Source organism: Mytilus edulis, chromosome 1, assembly GCF_963676685.1.
Source record: "Mytilus edulis chromosome 1, xbMytEdul2.2, whole genome shotgun sequence".
Lineage (NCBI taxonomy): Eukaryota > Metazoa > Mollusca > Bivalvia > Mytilida > Mytilidae > Mytilus > Mytilus edulis.
Genome location: NC_092344.1, coordinates 104,786,691 through 104,808,104, shown reverse-complemented (window position 1 = coordinate 104,808,104; position 21,414 = coordinate 104,786,691).

Genomic DNA, 21,414 nt, shown 5'->3' with positions numbered 1-21,414 from the left:
TTCCTCCAACCTAAGATCTGCCTCTTGATGTCAAATTCATGATGATAGTCAGGTTAGAGATATAGGCTACTGTTAGACTATAATAGTTTTATATGATCTCAACATATATCCCACAGATTTGTGTTGCCCATTTTAATGTCACTTTAATATTTAAGGGGGCTCACAGGTCTAAATCAATTTAAAAAAAAATTAATATAGGATTTCTTTATAAATGAACTTTATCTTATACTTAATAGAAAAATGAAAAAAAAATGGGGTCACCGTTCATTTACGCTCACAATCTGCCTTCCAAAGACGCATACATTTTTGTTAATGTCCTTTTTTTCTGTTGAACTAATAGGAGAAATAGTGGTAATATCGAAATAAAAAAAGAACTAAATTACAGAAATCGCTTAAATTTTACAATTATTTAGTTTATGTACAGCTTATATGAAAACAACAATAAAAAATATAGGTCACTGATGAGTTAAAAAAGATATTTCAATTTAAATGCAAAAAAAATGGCATTTTTGCACCAAAGGGAGATAATTTGGAGCTTTTTCAATGATATCTACATTTTAAAAGTCACCTGGGGCCAACACAAATTGATTTTTTGGAATGATGTTGGTACCATATGAAAAAGTAATAACTACTTAAGGTAATAAATAAAATTTGTAATAAAAAATTAATGTTTAATTTTTTTCTGAAAATCTTAGACCAGCGAGCCTCCTTAAAGATCATTTTCCTTTCAAAAAGGAAATAAGTTCTATTAAAAAGGTACATGTATTATGATGACTTATTGTTATATATTGTCATAAAAATGTGTTTTTGTGATATTTTTAATAAAAGGTTTTTTATAAATGGGAAAGAAATTTTGTAATATTTGAAACATAGCTTTCAGTCAATATAGAAAAGAAGATGCGGTATGATTGCCAATGAGACAACACTCCACAAGAGACAAAATGACACAGAAATTAACAATTTATATTGGTCACTGTATTGCCTCCAAAAATGAGCACAGCCCATACTTCTTCCAGTCAATGTTATTTTCACTGCTGGATAAGTACGTAGTTAAAAGGTATCAAAATTAAGTCAAGTTTACTTGATTGTTAGATCAGTCCAAATTTTGTAACTATTGCTATTTACTATGGCAAGGTTCAGTCATTCCTGTTAATTGATCCAGATCACTTCTAAAACTGAAAACATACTCAAGTGCATTTAACTACATCACCAGAACTACGGTAAACTGGAAAACAATACAGATGAAACAAAAAAAATAAAAACAAAAGTTTTTGCTGTTTATTTCATTCCAAAATAAACAAATAAACAACAATGAATATCTTAAGAGCCAGTCTGCCATAAAACCATGCAAAATCTCATATTCCGTCCAAATTGGTAGTTACAACTTCGCAACATTATATACATTTCCAAAATCTTTGGGTATTTAGGAGTTAAGATAAAAAACATTTTTTTTGTTAATTCACACTATTTTCCATTTAACAGCCTTATTTGCATATTTGTAAATTATTAAAATAAAAGGCAAAAAAAATCACCATATTTAGGTACTTTTTAAAGGTCTGGATAATTGATATATCCCTTAAATATAACAGTATCTTGTTATATTTTGCAAAGAACATCATTAAAAAAAAAAAAAAATCCATTTTGAGATTTTTTTACCTTTTGGCAGGTTGCCAGAGAGGTTCGTGCAACATATGTATTAGATAATTTGAATGTAGTACATGTACTCAGTAGGTGTTTCCTCTCAATATCATATTTTTTTTTTTAACTTTTAGGATTTTTTTAAAGGTGCATATCAGTTCTAAGACAAGTGAAAAAATTTAGCTTAGCAAATAATGGGAAGCTAGTAAAAAATGCTCCCAAAAAATCTATAAAATGCACTAATTGTAATAGTTTTTGCCCCTAAATATTTTAACTAAAACTGATTAAAGTAGACTTATATTCCGGACAATAACTTTAGTTGAAGTGAATAGATCTCTTTGATTTTATTCAGAAGGTTCAATACCACAAAAGGAAGGTTGGGATCGATTTTGGGGATGATGGTCCCAACCGTTTAGGAATTAAGAGCCCAAGAGGGGCCCAAAACAAGCAATTTATATTTTAAGGATAATAACTTGTGTATAAGTATTTCAATTGCTCTGATATTGTACCACAATGTTTAAAACCACAAGTAGAAGGATTGGATTCATTTAATGTGTTATGGGTTCAAAGTTAGGAATTAAGGGCCAAAAAGGGACCAAAGACAAACATTTTCTAGTTTCAAGACAATATCTTGTGTGTAATTGCATGGATCTCTCTAAAATTGTACCACAATGTTCCATATAACAAAGGGGAGGCTGGGATTGAGTTTTGGATTAATTGCCCAAAATATGTAGGAATTAGGGGCCAAAAAAGGGCCAAAAAGAAGCATGTTTCTAGTTTCCAAACAATAACTTGGGTTTAAGTGTATGGATCTCTCTGTAATTGTACTACAAGGTTCCATACTACAAAGGAAAGGATGAGAATGAGTTTAAGGGTTATTGCTTAAAGGGGTTTTCAATAAGTTGGGGGGGGGGGGGGTTGTTTACAATTTTAAGGGATTTCTTTTTTTCAAAATTTTATTAAATTTCAAATTTTGAAAAGTTTCAAGAAGAAATCTTCAGTTGCACAGTATTATGCAATAGATTTGTTTGATCTTTGACCACATTTATTTTGTAACAAAAATTAAATCACAATCCAAATTCAGACAGCATCAAGCTTGAACATTGTGACCAAATTTAATTTGCTCCAACCGTTCAGGGTCCAACCACTGCGGTTGTATAAAGCTGCGCCCTGCAGAGCACCTTTTTTTCACATACTTTCAATTGATGACAGTCTTTTATAAAGAAACATAGCTGTGAACATACTTGTACATCAAAATATCTTTCTCTTTGAAACTTTAGATTGGAATGAAACCAATTATAGGGGCAATCACTCATTGAGTGTCTAGATTAGAAAGTTGTGTCTATTAGAGCGTATGTAAAAAAATGTGGCCATTTTTTTTATCTACGAAAAAAGTGTATATGTGCATCTATAATGTGCCATATAACAGTTTTTGATTTATGTTTAAGATTAAATCCAGAAGAGACAGTTGAGGTGACCCTACTTCTTCAAAAATCGAAAGCTTTTCCAAGATTATCTTGAATGTCCCCTCTCAAAAGAGCATTTCTTCCCTGTTTGTTGATACTTTGAGATTTTGATTTAACGGCTAACGTCTGTCCGTCTGTCTATCTGTCAGTTCGGCAAATCAGACTTTTTTGTGCTTGTAGATTTTGATTTGATATTTAGTTTATTGATTTATCATGACAAGTTACAGGTCAAATTAATTTTTCACGCTTTAAGCTTTTCTCTTTGTTCAGTTAAAGCCCTTTCTCTAGAATTAATTTTTTGAAGAAATACTTATTCATTAGAAGATTTCTGTTCAAACAGAAATAACTCCTTTTTTAGCTCACCTGGCCCAAAGGGCCAAGTAAGCTTTTCCCATCACTTGGCGTCCGTCGTCGTTAACTTTTACAAAAATCTTCTCCTCTGAAACTATTGGCCACAATCATCATTGGGGTATCTTGTTTAAAAAATGTGTCCAGTGACCCGGCCAACCAACCAAGACGGCCGCCATGGCTAAAAATAGAACATAGGGGTAAAATGCAGTTTTTGGCTTATAACTCAAAAACCAAAACATTTAGAGAAATTTGACATGGGGTAAAATTGTTTATCAGGTCAAGATCTATCTGTCCCGAAACTATCAGACGAATCGGACAACCTGTTGTTAGGTTGCTGTCCCTAAATTGGTAATTTTAAGGAACTGTTGCTGTTTTTGGTTATATTATCCTGAATATTATTATAGATAGAGATAAACAGCAATAATGTTCAGCTAAGTAAGATTTACAAATAAGTCAACATGACCAAAATGTTCAATTGACCTCCTAAGGAGTTATTGCCCTTTATAGTCAATTTTTAACAATTTTTTAAAAGAAGAGATGTTTTTAACTATTTAAGAACAAAGAATTACAATATTTACTGTTTACAAGATACTCATTTCTTATGTGAAAATGAAAATAATATAAGAGCTATGTGGGGATATGATAGTTATTTTTCATCTTATAGCTCAAATTCAAGAGGTGTAGCAGTTATGTTTAATAACAACTTTGAGTTTAAGGTCCTAAAAGAAAAAAAAGATGTTGGTGGTAATTATTTAGTATTAGACTTAGTTGTTGATACTTTACATTTTACATTTGTAACTATTTATGGACCAAATATAGATACTCCTATTTTTTATGATCAAATTATGTCAATTATAGATGATTTTGGTAATGATAGCTATATGATATGTGGTGATTTTAATCTTGTTCTCAACCCTGATATAGACTATTATAATTATTTACATGTAAATAACCCAAATGCTCGGGAGAAAGTTTTAGAAATCATTCAGGAAAGGTGTCTCATTGACCCTTTCCGTGAACTTTACCCAGATTTGAAGCGTTTCACATGGAGAAAAAGAACCCCCTTTAAACAAGCAAGGCTAGATTTTTTTCTTTTATCTGAAGATTTACTATGCTGTTTGAAAAATTGTAATATCGAGCCTAGCTATCGCTCTGATCATTCTATGGTTGTATTAAATCTAGAATTTAATCCTTTTGATCGAGGTAGAGGATTGTGGAAATTTAATAATTCATTATTGTATGATCCAGAATATATAAAGATTGTTAAAGAAAAAATAGTAGAAGTTAAAAAACAATATGTAATTTATGATATAGATAGAATTGAAGACATGAATAATGAAGATCTCCATTTTAATATTAATAGTCACTTATTTCTTGAGACAATGTTGATGGAAATTAGAGGTAAAACTATATCTTATTCAAGTTATAAGAAAAAGGTAAAAGAAAAACAAGAGAAAGATCTTAGAAATGAAATTCTTATTTTGGAAGAAAAGGTAGATGAAGGTTCAATACAGATTTTGGAAAATAAAAAATGTGAATTAGAAAATATAAGAAAAGAAAAAATTAAAGGGAAGATAATTCGATCAAGAATACAATGGGTAGAAGAGGGTGAAAAACCTACTAGCTATTTTTGTGGGCTAGAATCAAAAAATTTTACAAATAAGATAATACCAAAAGTAGAAAAAGAAAATGGAGATGTAATTTCAAAACAAAAAGATATTTTAAAAGAAGTAAAATCTTTTTATGAAAATTTGTACAAGAATAAAGACAAGTCAAAGGGAGATAAATTCAGTAAACTTGAAGAAGGATTGAAAGATATAAAATTAAAAAAACTAACTGATGATGAGAAAAAAAATCTTGAAGGTGAAATAACAATTGAAGAAGCTGGTTTGATATTGAAAAATATGAAAAATAATAAAACACCAGGATCTGATGGTTTCTCCACAGAGTTCTTTAAATTTTTTTGGAAAGATTTGAAAATTTTTGTTGTAAACTCCTTGAACTACAGTACTGAGATTGGTGAACTATCTGTTACGCAAAAACAAGGAATCATTACATGCCTGCCAAAGGGAAGTAAGCCTAGACATTTCTTAAAAAATTGGCGACCTATATCTTTATTAAATACAGTATATAAAATTGGCTCTGGAGTTATAGCAAAACGCTTTAAAACAGTTTTAGATAAACTGATAGATTTCGATCAAACTGGATTTATTAGTGGTAGATATATTGGAGAAAACCTTCATTTAATTTATGATATTATGCAATTTACTGAGGAAAAAGATATTCCAGGACTTTTGCTGCTCATAGATTTCGAAAAGGCATTTGATTCGATCTCTTGGGAATTTTTAACCAGTGTCTTGAAGTTGTTCAATTTTGGAGAATCAATAATTAATTGGGTTAAAGTTTTTTATAACAATATCAAATCAGCTGTAAACCAGGGAGGACATCTATCAGAATTTTTTTCTATAGAACGAGGCTGTAGACAAGGTGATCCCTTGTCGCCTTATATTTTTATTCTCTGTGCTGAGATATTAGCATTAAAAATACGAAATAATGATAAGATAAATGGTATTACAATTACGCAAGTTGAGCACAAACTTTCACAATTTGCTGATGACACATCTCTTATTTTAGATGGTAAAGAAGAATCTCTGAATGAAGCATTAAATGAATTAGATTGGTTTGGAAATATATCTGGTTTAAATATTAATTTTTCTAAAACACAAGTTATTTGGATAGGAAATAAAAAGTATAGTAATGAGGTATTATGCCAAAATAGAAACCTTACATGGGGAGAAACATGTTTTAAGGTACTAGGTATAAGCTTTGATGTTAATCTTGATAGAATTGTAAAAATTAATTATGATGAAAAAATTGTACAAATTAAATGTGTAATAAGACAATGGTCAAAACGAAATCTTACTGTTATTGGTAGAATTACTGTAGTAAAGACATTGATATTGCCTATTTTAAATCATTTGTTTATATCCTTACCAAATCCAAGTGATGATATTTTAAAAAATGTTATTCAACTTATGTACAATTTTATATGGAGTTCACCAATTGATAGAATTAAGAGAGATGTTTTACAAAATGATATTGAAGATGGTGGACTCAAAATGATAAATCTTAGTGCATTTATTTTAGCACTGAAGTGTACATGGATAAGGAGATTATTTAAAACAGACAACAAATGGCAGAATGTTTTTTTGTCAAATGTTCATGTAGAACTTGAAAAATTTTATGGTTGTGGAAGTGTTTATATCCAAAAATTACAGCAACATATCAAAAATAAATTTTGGCAAGATGTTCTGAAAGCATGGCAACTTCTTAGAGAAAAAGATGAATATGACAGTTTGGAATGCTTTCTTGCTAGTCCAATCTGGCTTAACAATAATATAAAGGTAGCAAATAAACCTATTTTTTATAAAGATTGGTTTGAAAATGGTATAAGATTTATAAATGATATTGTAAATGAAGATGGGACCTTTTTCTCTCATCAAAAGATAGAAGAAATGTATCAGATAAATGTGAATTTCATGAGATATAATAGTATTATATCTGCTATACATCAAGCATCAAAATCATTTGTGGGAAAAAATCACAAATTAGAACTACCTTTAATTCCATCTGCTATTAAAAGACTTGTTAAAAGTTCAAAAGGATCTAAAGATATGTATATTGTTTTGAATAAAAATGGAAGTGTTCCCACTAGTCAGTTAAGATGGACTGAAATTTTTGGCTTTGATCAAAATCATTGGAAAAAATTTTATAAACTGCCATTTGTTGTCACAAATAATACTAAGTTACAGTGGCTACAGTTTAGATTCAATCATCGAATCTTAGCTACAAACAAATTTCTTCATAAAATTAAGATTTATGATAATCCAAATTGTACATTTTGTAATAGAGAAATTGAAACATTAGAACATTTATTTTGGGAATGTGAACATACACAATTATTGTTAGAACAGATTGAAAATTGGTTTCTAACCAATGGAATTAGTGTACTTTTTACAAAAGAAGTTTTTTTGTTAGGTAACACTGCAAAAATATCAAAAGGCAATGCAGAAAATACTCTTTTTCTTACCATAAAGCAATATATTTATAATTCCAGATGTTTTAAAAAAAAACTGACAATAAACTCAGTAAAAGAAAAGATAAAATATGTGTATGCAATGGACAAAAATATTGCTTTGAAAAACAAATGTGAACATCAGTTTCTCAGAGAATGGAATGCTTTTGATATATTACTTAGCATGCTTAGTTAAGTACAAAAATGTATATACATGTTATAAATGAAAATGCTGTATTTACTATACTAAAATAGAATTCAATTTCTAGATGAATTATATTGAAAACTCACCACACTATTCTCTCTCACTCTCTTTCTCTTTCTATCTCTCTCTCTCCGGTGTTCAAACTGCTTTACTTTTTATCATATATTTGTATATTTAAAAAAAAATAAAAAAAGATTGCTTCCTAATAGAAAGATGTATTGATTAGATAATATCTATAGATTTATATATTATATATTGCTATTATATTTGTGTATATTATGTTGTAAATTGGAAGTTATAAATAATAAAAATTAAAATTTTTTTTTTAACAATTTTAATAAAATTTGTAAATTTTCCCTAGTATTTTCCACTGAAACTACTGGGCCAAGTTCATTATAGATAGAGATAATTGTAAGCAGCAAGAATGTTTAGTAAAGTAAGATCTACAAACTCATCACCATCACCAAAAAACAATTTTGTCATGAATCCATCTGTGTCCTTTGTTTAATATTCACACGGACTAAGGCGAGCGATACAGGCTCTTTAGGGCCTCTAGTTTAAAGACAAAATGACATTTTGGATGTTTTTGGTATTTAGTGGTTCAATTTTGTTCCAGTCTGATATTTGTGTGCAGAGTTGTGGTCTTTGGACATAGGAAATTCACTTAGATAGTCAGAATTCAACAAGTTTTTTCATTATGATTGAAGATTTTGTCTCGATATTTTTATGTTGTTTACACCATGACAAATTATAGATCAAGTTAAAATTTTGTTCCATTACAATGAATTTGTATCGGGTTGGGGACTATGTATTGCCATGCATTACTCACAAAATGCTTGTTTTTATAAAAATTTTCTCAACTCTGATGCTGCAAAATTGTTTGATATTTAGTTAAAATAGATATTGATGACTTTATTTTGTTAATCTTTTTTCAGATCTATCAAACTTTTATACTCTTTTTTGCTAATACCTTCATCATGTTCATTCATGACTAAAAACATGTATTTAGACTATTTTGCACTTTTTTACGGCAGACCACCATAATATTATATAAAAATCATAACTATTTTAATGACAATGTCTGCTCAACTGTTTAACCATTTATCTGTGTATATTTTTTTTTATTACATGTGGTTATGAAATAAATTGTATTGCAATTTGAAATAATTGTGTTTGTCTCAGCTGGTAGTTATAGGCCAACTGTGTCTTACATGTCTTATTCCCAAGCCTCAAATTTCTCGAGATTACATTTTTGGAGGAAACTAAACATTACTATTATGTCCACCAGGCGCGGATCCAGGGGGTGTTCGGGGGGTTGAACCCCCCTTTTTTTGGACGATCAATGCATTTGAATGGGGACATGTAGTTGGTTTTTTGTCTTTTGTCCTTGGTTAGGAACCCCCCTTTTTAAAATCGATGGATCCGCCCCTGTCCACTGTTCTCCCAGAATGACATAGGGATTACTTACTGGTTCATGTCAGCGTCACAAAATTTCAGTTGAAGTTTAATCAGGAACTATTCGGAGTAGTCTCTTTATATTTGGCATAAAGCTTTATCCCAATATACAAAATATAGCATTTTTCTAGGTAAGAGGCACAATTCTATGATATTCACAAAACTATTAAATCTTCCTCTTTTCTGGTAATAGATAACATGAATGTACAAGGCTGCGCAGTTTGTACAATTTTGTCTACATTTTTATACTATTTTAGAAAAGAAATTCCCCCAAATTTGATCTGAAGGAGAAGTGCTTAAAATTTTTAGTACTTAATGATAGTTTTTTTGTCTAAATTATAAGGAGCTGCATTCATGTTGAGTCTCTATCTTTTATATGTTAAACAGTTTTATGAATCATTATCAAATACAACATGTTTTAAAAATTTGAGACTGAACTGAATTGTGGCCACTTTGAATTTAGTCAAAAAGCGCCTAAAAACTAGAATATTATAAAATGCTAAAATTATGAAGAACTCATGATGATATTACATGATGAGTGTGCATAGTATTGTAAATAAAACAGCCCATTTTTAAGTTTCTAAAGTAATTTTCTTTTGAATAAGTTTATATTTTTAACATATTGTAAAAATGCTCAGTTTAGGAGCAAGAAAGGCAAAAAAGGGGTCTTACTGGGTTTACTCCTTTAGTATATTTTCTAATCTAAACTAAGTTAAACTTGGTTTATTCAATTAATATAACCAGTAAACATTAGTTCAGTCATTATTTTTTTTACATTTTGACTATCACATACTTTTAAAAAGTTTCTATTGAAACAGATAAAAAAATAAAAATTCGGCAAAATTGCCATCATGCCTATCTTTAATTATTATTTTATCGTAAGAAGGTATCATTTGCCGTGCACCGTTTTCTTGCATTTTGTAGATAAATATATAAGCTTCATGAAATATTACATTTTTTTGAAAATAAAACATGATCTTACAAGATTCAAGCCTTTAAAAATATACAAATTTTGCAGAATCTGCCATTTTTCAAAACCATGCAATTTCAACCTGTCAGTAGGGGTATTGACAAATGTCACAACTTTTCGAATTATCCTAATTTCCTTTCATTTTAAGTTGTTTGTTAATATATTTGTTATCATTTAGCTGTAATTTTGCTATAAAACAAAAAAAAATCAGGTCAAAATACCCTAAAATAAGCTTAAAATTGCCTTTTGTCAGTACAGAAATGGACAATTATCGAATGTTCGACATACACAAATAATGGCTGAATATTTTTTTCAAAATATTTTGCACAAATAGTTATTACATATAAGGTATCTAAAATACAAAATATCAGTCTGATTGAAATATTTTGGATTTGGACCATTTTTCATGGTTTTATCACAGATTGGCTCTTAATATGACATGAAATTTTGTCTCACTTGACGGAGTCAAAAAGTGAGACATAGGTATGCTGTTTTCGTTTTCAGTGACGATGGCATCAACAATGTATTAGTTTGTGATTGGGTGTTGTTAAGTTTTAGTTTAAGTGTTGCTATTTTAATTTCGACATTTGCATTAGCGAAATTACCAAAAAAGCGAGACATATCTTTGTGTTTATATATCAATAAAGTAATATTTAAAGTAAATGAGATGAAGGTCTTGCTTGAAGTACTTCTGTACTTTAAATCAACAATAATTTGAGTCCCAGTGTCATTTACTTAATTTTGCACCCAGTTTAATTGTCAACTTTTCTAGGTAAATTGAGATCTGAATCAGTTGATGTACTTGTTTGATCTTGTCAACCTTTCTATGTACAATAATATTGAAATGTTGCTGTGCTGGTATGACCTTGTCAACCTTTTTAGGTTTATTGAGGTCTGGATCAGTGGATTTGCTGGTATGACCTTGTCAAACCTTTTATGTATATTGAGGTCTGGATCTGTTGATGTTCTGGTATGACCTTGTCAACCTACCTATGTTTATTGAGGTCTGAATCAGTTGATTTCATGATTTGCTGGTATGACCTTGTCATTGACTAATATAAACGTACTTAAAAATGTGTCTTTATTCATTTCAAAGTTAACTAAAATATTATAATATAAAGTAAAGCAATTTTCTATATATTTCATTTCTAAGTTGTTTTATTTATTTATTTAATTATATGTGTATTTTGTAATTTACCTCTTGTTTCACATGTCAATGTGACTGAGTGTTTTTAAAATAAAGCATATTGTATTGTATATTGTCAACCTATTTAGGTATATTGAGGTCTGGATCTGTTCTTTTGCTGGTATGACCTTGTCAACCTTTTTAGGTTTATTAGGGTCTGGATCTGTTGCTGTACTGGTATGACCTTGTCAAACTTCCTATGTTTATTGAGGTCTGGATCAGTTGATTTGCTGGTATGACCTTGTCAACCTTTTTAGGTTTATTGAAATCTGGATCAGTTGCTTTGCTGGTATGACCTTGTCAACCTTTCTTTGTATATTTATTCCTGGATCAGTTGCTGAGTTGGAATGTCCTTGCCAACCTCTCTATTTATATTGAGATTTGAATCAGTTGATGTGTTGGTATGTCCTTGTCAATCTTTCTATGTATATTGAGGTCTGGATCAGTTGATGTGTTGGTATGTCCTTGTCAATCTTTCTATGTATATTGAGATTTGTATCAGTTGATGTGTTGGTATATCCTTGCCAATCTTTCTATGTATATTGAGATTTGAATCAGTTGATGTGTTGGTATGTCCTTGCCAATCTTTCTATGTATATTGAGGTCTGAATCAGTTGATGTGTTGGTATATCCTTGTCAATCTTTCTATGTATATTGAGATTTGAATCAGTTGATGTGTTGGTATATCCTTGCCAATCTTTCTATGTATATTGAGGTCTGGATCAGTTGATGTGTTGGTATGACCTTGCCAATCTTTCTATGTATATTGAGATTTGAATCAGTTGATGTGTTGGTATGACCTTGTCAACCTTTCTATGTATATTGAGATTTGAATCAGTTGATGTGTTGGTATGACCTTGTCAATCTTTCTATGTATATTGAGATTTGAATCAGTTGATGTGTTGGTATGACCTTGTCAATCTTTCTATGTATATTGAGGTCTGAATCAGTTGATGTGTTGGTATGTCCTTGTCAATCTCTCTATGTATATTGAGGTCTGAATCAGTTGATGTGTTGGTATATCCTTGTCAATCTTTCTATGTATATTGAGATTTGAATCAGTTGATGTGTTGGTATGACCTTGTCAATCTTTCTATGTATATTGAGGTCTGAATCAGTTGATGTGTTGGTATGTCCTTGCCAATCTTTCTATGTATATTGAGGTCTGAATCAGTTGATGTGTTGGTATATCCTTGTCAATCTTTCTATGTATATTGAGATTTGAATCAGTTGATGTGTTGGTATATCCTTGTCAATCTTTCTATGTATATTGAGATTTGAATCAGTTGATGTGTTGGTATATCCTTGTCAACCTTTCTATGTATATTGAGGTCTGGATCAGTTGATGTGTTGGTATGTTCTTGTCAATCTCTCTATGTATATTGAGATTTGAATCAGTTGATGTGTTGGTATGTCCTTGTCAACCTTTCTATGTATATTGAGATTTGAATCAGTTGATGTGTTGGTATATCCTTGTCAACCTTTCTATGTATATTGAGGTCTGGATCAGTTGATGTGTTGGTATGTCCTTGTCAATCTTTCTATTTATATTGAGATTTGAATCAGTTGATGTGTTGGTATGTCCTTGCCAATCTTTCTATGTATATTGAGATTTGAATCAGTTGATGTGTTGGTATGTCCTTGTCAATCTTTCTATGTATATTGAGATTTGAATCAGTTGATGTGTTGGTATATCCTTGTCAATCTTTCTATGTATATTGAGATTTGAATCAGTTGATGTGTTGGTATGTTCTTGTCAATCTTTCTATGTATATTGAGATTTGAATCAGTTGATGTGTTGGTATATTCTTGTCAACCTTTCTATGTATATTGAGATTTGAATCAGTTGATGTGTTGGTATATCCTTGTCAATCTTTCTATGTATATTGAGATTTGAATCAGTTGATGTGTTGGTATGTCCTTGTCAATCTTTCTATGTATATTGAGGTCTGAATCAGTTGATGTGTTGGTATGTCCTTGTCAATCTTTCTATGTATATTGAGATTTGAATCAGTTGATGTGTTGGTATATTCTTGTCAACCTTTCTATGTATATTGAGATTTGAATCAGTTGATGTGTTGGTATATCCTTGTCAATCTTTCTATGTATATTGAGATTTGAATCAGTTGATGTGTTGGTATGTCCTTGTCAACCTTTCTATGTATATTGAGGTCTGGATCAGTTGATTTGCTGGTATGACCTTGTCAACCTTTTTAGGTTTATTGAAATCTGGATCAGTTGCTTTGCTGGTATGACCTTGTCAACCTTTCTTTGTATATTTATTCCTGGATCAGTTGCTGAGTTGGAATGTCCTTGCCAACCTCTCTATTTATATTGAGATTTGAATCAGTTGATGTGTTGGTATGTCCTTGTCAATCTTTCTATGTATATTGAGGTCTGGATCAGTTGATGTGTTGGTATGTCCTTGTCAATCTTTCTATGTATATTGAGATTTGTATCAGTTGATGTGTTGGTATATCCTTGCCAATCTTTCTATGTATATTGAGATTTGAATCAGTTGATGTGTTGGTATGTCCTTGCCAATCTTTCTATGTATATTGAGATTTGAATCAGTTGATGTGTTGGTATATCCTTGCCAATCTTTCTATGTATATTGAGATTTGAATCAGTTGATGTGTTGGTATGTCCTTGTCAATCTCTCTATGTATATTGAGATTTGAATCAGTTAATGTGTTGGTATATCCTTGTCAATCTTTCTATGTATATTGAGATTTGAATCAGTTGATGTGTTGGTATATTCTTGTCAATCTTTCTATGTATATTGAGATTTGAATCAGTTGATGTGTTGGTATATCCTTGTCAACCTTTCTATGTATATTGAGGTCTGGATCAGTTGATGTGTTGGTATGTCCTTGTCAATCTTTCTATTTATATTGAGATTTGAATCAGTTGATGTGTTGGTATGTCCTTGCCAATCTTTCTATGTATATTGAGATTTGAATCAGTTGATGTGTTGGTATGTCCTTGTCAATCTTTCTATGTATATTGAGATTTGAATCAGTTGATGTGTTGGTATATCCTTGTCAATCTTTCTATGTATATTGAGATTTGAATCAGTTGATGTGTTGGTATGTTCTTGTCAATCTTTCTATGTATATTGAGATTTGAATCAGTTGATGTGTTGGTATATTCTTGTCAACCTTTCTATGTATATTGAGATTTGAATCAGTTGATGTGTTGGTATATCCTTGTCAATCTTTCTATGTATATTGAGATTTGAATCAGTTGATGTGTTGGTATGTCCTTGTCAATCTTTCTATGTATATTGAGGTCTGAATCAGTTGATGTGTTGGTATGTCCTTGTCAATCTTTCTATGTATATTGAGATTTGAATCAGTTGATGTGTTGGTATATTCTTGTCAACCTTTCTATGTATATTGAGATTTGAATCAGTTGATGTGTTGGTATATCCTTGTCAATCTTTCTATGTATATTGAGATTTGAATCAGTTGATGTGTTGGTATGTCCTTGTCAACCTTTCTATGTATATTGAGATTTGAATCAGTTGATGTGTTGGTATATCCTTGTCAACCTTTCTATGTATATTGAGGTCTGGATCAGTTGATGTGTTGGTATGTCCTTGTCAATCTTTCTATTTATATTGAGATTTGAATCAGTTGATGTGTTGGTATGTCCTTGCCAATCTTTCTATGTATATTGAGATTTGAATCAGTTGATGTGTTGGTATGTCCTTGTCAATCTTTCTATGTATATTGAGATTTGAATCAGTTGATGTGTTGGTATATCCTTGTCAATCTTTCTATGTATATTGAGATTTTAATCAGTTGATGTGTTGGTATGTTCTTGTCAATCTTTCTATGTATATTGAGATTTGAATCAGTTGATGTGTTGGTATATTCTTGTCAACCTTTCTATGTATATTGAGATTTGAATCAGTTGATGTGTTGGTATATCCTTGTCAATCTTTCTATGTATATTGAGATTTGAATCAGTTGATGTGTTGGTATGTCCTTGTCAATCTTTCTATGTATATTGAGGTCTGAATCAGTTGATGTGTTGGTATGTCCTTGTCAATCTTTCTATGTATATTGAGATTTGAATCAGTTGATGTGTTGGTATATTCTTGTCAACCTTTCTATGTATATTGAGATTTGAATCAGTTGATGTGTTGGTATATCCTTGTCAATCTTTCTATGTATATTGAGATTTGAATCAGTTGATGTGTTGGTATATTCTTGTCAACCTTTCTATGTATATTGAGATTTGAATCAGTTGATGTGTTGGTATATCCTTGTCAATCTTTCTATGTATATTGAGATTTGAATCAGTTGATGTGTTGGTATGTCCTTGCCAATCTTTCTATGTATATTGAGATTTGAATCAGTTGATGTGTTGGTATATCCTTGCCAATCTTTCTATGTATATTGAGATTTGAATCAGTTGATGTGTTGGTATGTCCTTGTCAATCTCTCTATGTATATTGAGATTTGAATCAGTTAATGTGTTGGTATATCCTTGTCAATCTTTCTATGTATATTGAGATTTGAATCAGTTGATGTGTTGGTATATTCTTGTCAATCTTTCTATGTATATTGAGGTCTGGATCAGTTGATGTGTTGGTATATTCTTGCCAATCTTTCTTTTTATATTGAGATTTGAATCAGTTGATGTGTTGGTATGTCCTTGCCAATCTTTCTATGTATATTGAGATTTGAATCAGTTGATGTGTTGGTATGTCCTTGTCAACCTTTCTATGTATATTGAGATTTGAATCAGTTGATGTGTTGGTATGTCCTTGCCAATCTTTCTATGTATATTGAGATTTGAATCAGTTGATGTGTTGGTATGTCCTTGTCAATCTCTCTATGTATATTGAGATTTGAATCAGTTGATGTGTTGGTATGTCCTTGTCAATCTTTCTATGTATATTGAGATTTGAATCAGTTAATGTGTTGGTATATCCTTGTCAATCTTTCTATTTATATTGAGATTTGAATCAGTTGATGTGTTGGTATATCCTTGCCAATCTTTCTATGTATATTGAGATTTGAATCAGTTGATGTGTTGGTATATCCTTGCCAATCTTTCTATGTATATTGAGATTTGAATCAGTTGATGTGTTGGTATGTCCTTGTCAATCTCTCTATGTATATTGAGATTTGAATCAGTTAATGTGTTGGTATATCCTTGTCAATCTTTCTATGTATATTGAGATTTGAATCAGTTGATGTGTTGGTATATTCTTGTCAATCTTTCTATGTATATTGAGGTCTGGATCAGTTGATGTGTTGGTATATTCTTGCCAATCTTTCTTTTTATATTGAGATTTGAATCAGTTGATGTGTTGGTATGTCCTTGCCAATCTTTCTATGTATATTGAGATTTGAATCAGTTGATGTGTTGGTATGTCCTTGTCAACCTTTCTATGTATATTGAGATTTGAATCAGTTGATGTGTTGGTATGTCCTTGCCAATCTTTCTATGTATATTGAGATTTGAATCAGTTGATGTGTTGGTATGTCCTTGTCAATCTCTCTATGTATATTGAGATTTGAATCAGTTGATGTGTTGGTATGTCCTTGTCAATCTTTCTATGTATATTGAGATTTGAATCAGTTAATGTGTTGGTATATCCTTGTCAATCTTTCTATTTATATTGAGATTTGAATCAGTTAATGTGTTGGTATATCCTTGTCAACCTTTCTATGTATATTGAGATTTGAATCAGTTGATGTGTTGGTATGTCCTTGTCAATCTTTCTATGTATATTGAGATTTGAATCAGTTGATGTGTTGGTATGTCCTTGTCAATCTTTCTATTTATATTGAGATTTGAATCAGTTGATGTGTTGGTATATCCTTGTCAATCTTTCTATGTATATTGAGATTTGAATCAGTTGATGTGTTGGTATATCCTTGTCAATCTTTCTATTTATATTGAGATTTGAATCAGTTGATGTGTTGGTATATCCTTGTCAATCTTTCTATTTATATTGAGATTTGAATCAGTTGATGTGTTGGTATATTCTTGTCAATCTTTCTATGTATATTGAGATTTGTATCAGTTGATGTGTTGTTATGTTCTTGCCAATCTTTCTATGTTTATTGAGATTTGAATCAGTTAATGTGTTGGTATATCCTTGTCAATCTTTCTATGTATATTGAGATTTGAATCAGTTGATGTGTTGGTATATCCTTGTCAATCTTTCTTTTTATATTGAGGTCTGGATCAGTTGATGTGTTGGTATATCCTTGTCAATCTTTCTATGTATATTGAGATTTGAATCAGTTGATGTGTTGGTATGTCCTTGCCAATCTTTCTATGTATATTGAGATTTGAATCAGTTGATGTGTTGGTATGTCCTTGCCAATCTTTCTATGTATATTGAGATTTGAATCAGTTGATGTGTTGGTATATTCTTGTCAATCTTTCTATTTATATTGAGGTCTGGATCAGTTGATGTGTTGGTATGTCCTTGCCAATCTCTCTGTGTATATTGAGATTTGAATCAGTTAATGTGTTGGTATGTCCTTGCCAATCTTTCTATGTATATTGAGATTTGAATCAGTTGATGTGTTGGTATGTCCTTGTCAATCTTTCTTTTTATATTGAGATTTGAATCAGTTGATGTGTTGGTATGTCCTTGTCAATCTCTCTATGTATATTGAGGTCTGGATCAGTTGATGTGTTGGTATGTCCTTGCCAATCTCTCTATGTATATTGAGATTTGAATCAGTTGATGTGTTGGTATATCCATGTCAATCTTTCTATGTATATTGAGATTTAAATCAGTTGATGTGTTGGTATGTCCTTGTCAATCATTCTATGTATATTGAGATTTGAATCAGTTGATGTGTTGGTATGTCCTTGTCAATCTTTCTATTTATATTGAGGTCTGGATCAGTTGATGTGTTGGTATATCCTTGCCAATCTTTCTATGTATATTGAGATTTGAATCAGTTAATGTGTTGGTATGTCCTTGCCAATCTTTCTATGTATATTGAGATTTGAATCAGTTGATGTGTTGGTATATTCTTGTCAATCTTTCTTTTTATATTGAGATTTGAATCAGTTGATGTGTTGGTATGTCCTTGCCAATCTTTCTATGTATATTGAGATTTGAATCAGTTGATGTGTTGGTATATTCTTGTCAATCTTTCTATGTATATTGAGATTTGAATCAGTTGATGTGTTGGTATATTCTTGTCAATCTTTCTATTTATATTGAGGTCTGGATCAGTTGATGTGTCGGTATGTCCTTGTCAATCTTTCTATGTATATTGAGATTTGAATCAGTTGATGTGTTGGTATATCCTTGTCAATCTCTCTATGTATATTGAGATTTGAATCAGTTGATGTGTTGGTATGTCCTTGTCAATCTCTCTATGTATATTGAGATTTGAATCAGTTGATGTGTTGGTATATCCTTGTCAACCTTTCTATGTATATTGAGGTCTGAATCAGTTGATGTGTTGGTATATTCTTTTCAATCTCTCTATGTATATTGAGATTTGAATCAGTTGATGTGTTGGTATGTCCTTGTCAATCTCTCTATGTATATTGAGATTTGAATCAGTTGATGTGTTGGTATATCCTTGTCAATCTTTCTATGTATATTGAGGTCTGGATCAGTTGATGTGTTGGTATATCCTTGTCAATCTCTCTATGTATATTGAGATTTGAATCAGTTGATGTGTTGGTATATTCTTGTCAATCTTTCTATGTATATTGAGATTTGAATCAGTTGATGTGTTGGTATATTCTTGCCAATCTTTCTTTTTATATTGAGATTTGAATCAGTTGATGTGTTGGTATGTCCTTGCCAATCTTTCTATGTATATTGAGATTTGAATCAGTTGATGTGTTGGTATATTCTTGTCAACCTTTCTATGTATATTGAGGTCTGGATCAGTTGATGTGTTGGTATGACCATGTCAACCTTTCTATCTATATGGAGGTCTGGATCAGTTGATGTGCTGGTATGTCCTTGTCAACCTTTCTATCTATATGGAGGTCTGGATCAGTTGATGTGCTGGTATGACCATATCAACCTTTCTATGTATATTGAAATCTAAATCAGTTGATGTGATGGTATGATCATGTCAACCTTTCTAGGTAATTGAGGTCTGGATCAGTTGATGTGCTGGTATGATCATGTCAACCTTTCTAGGTATATTGAAATCTAAATCAGTTGATGTGATGGTATGATCATGTCAACCTTTCTAGGTATATTGAGGTCTGGATCAGTTGATGTGCTGGTATGATCATGTCAACCTTTCTAGGTATATTGAGATCTGGATCTGTTGATGTGTTGGTATGTCCTTGTCAACCTTTCTATGTATATTTAGATCTGAATCAGTTGATGTGTTGGTATGTCCTTGTCAACCTTTTCATGTATATTTCGATCTGGATCAGTTGATGGCATGGAATGACCATGTAAACCTTTCTGTTTATATGGAGGTCTGGATCAGTTGATGTACTGGTATGTCCTTGCAATCTTTCTAGGTATATTGAGATCTGGATCAGTTGATGTGCGTGACTGTCCTTGTCAACCTTTCTAGATTTATTGAGGTCTGGATCAGTTGATGTGCTGGTATGACCATATCAACCTTTCTATGTATATTGAAATCTAAATCAGTTGATGTGATGGTATGATCATGTCAACCTTTCTAGGTATATTGAGGTCTGGATCAGTTGATGTGCTGGTATGTCCTTGCATGATCTTTCTAGGTATATGGAGGTCTGAATCAGTTGATGTGCTGGTATGTCCTTGTCAACTTTTCTAAATATATTGAAATCTGAATCAGTTGATGTGCTGGTATGTTCTTTTCAACCTTTATAAGTATATTTTAGAACTGGATCAGTTTATGTATATTGAGATCTGAATCAGTTGATGTGCTGATATGACCATATCAACCTTTCAATGTTTATTTTGAATGGAATCAGTTGGTTAGCGGGATTGTCTATGTCAATCTTTCTATGTATATTGCTGTCTGAATCAGTTGCTGAGCTGGAATGTCCTTGCCAACCTTTCAAAGTATATCGAGGTCAGGATCAGTAGCTGAACTGTTATGTCCTTCCCAACTTTTCTTTGTATATTTACTTTATTTATGTCTGGATAAGTTGCTGAGCTGGAATGTTTTTGCCAACCTTTCTATTTATTTTGAGGTCTGCATCAGTTGCTGAGCTGCTTTGTCCTTGTATATCTTTCTATGTGTATTGAGGTTGTTTTTTTTTATCAGTTTCTGAGTTGCTATGTCCTTGCCAACTTTTCTATGTATATGGGATTATTGAGATCTTGGACAGATGGGTTCAAATAGTTATCAAATTTTAAAAAAAAAGTCTTTTCAGGATAATGGTCTTGAATGATGTTGAGAGTTTACAAGGCAAATGCCTTTTAAAAAAATGTATGTCAAGTAGCGATAGCATAGGCATATTAATACAATGCATATAAAAAGGGTAACAGGAATTGCCAAAACATACAATGTATTGGAACGTACAAACAAAACCTAAACCTGACTCTTAAGCCATTTAGCCATTGTGACTATTATATCTATGATATATAGTTAACAGGTTCGTCAAGATGGTATTGTTTGGAAATGACGTTGTCAGTTTAAATGTCCCTTTGATATCTTTCGCCTTTCTTGTTAAGTATCTTGATAGAGTTATACAATGTTCCTTTAAGATTGAAACTGGTACAATATAGTGATTAAATCATAAATGGCATTTTTTTTCCCAATATTTATTAACTGCAAAGCAGTAACACCACTTTGATCTACAATGAAATTTAATGGACCACCGAAAAAACATAAAGATGAAGAACTGCTAAATATGTATTTCTTAAACAGTTATAAAAACTTATTGCTCTGTCGATACAAAGTACTTACATTTTGGTGTTGTATAAGGTCATGCTGTTACAACCTGTTTTGACGTGCTTGTACTAAATCCGATGGATTTGTACTGATTTGAATAGTACAACTTTTTGTTTGGAACATTATTTTTGTCGAGCCTGCGTCGGACTTTTGGTGCAGAAAGCTCGACATAGGGATAGTGATCCGGCGTTAGCTAACTTCTTAAAAGCTTTAT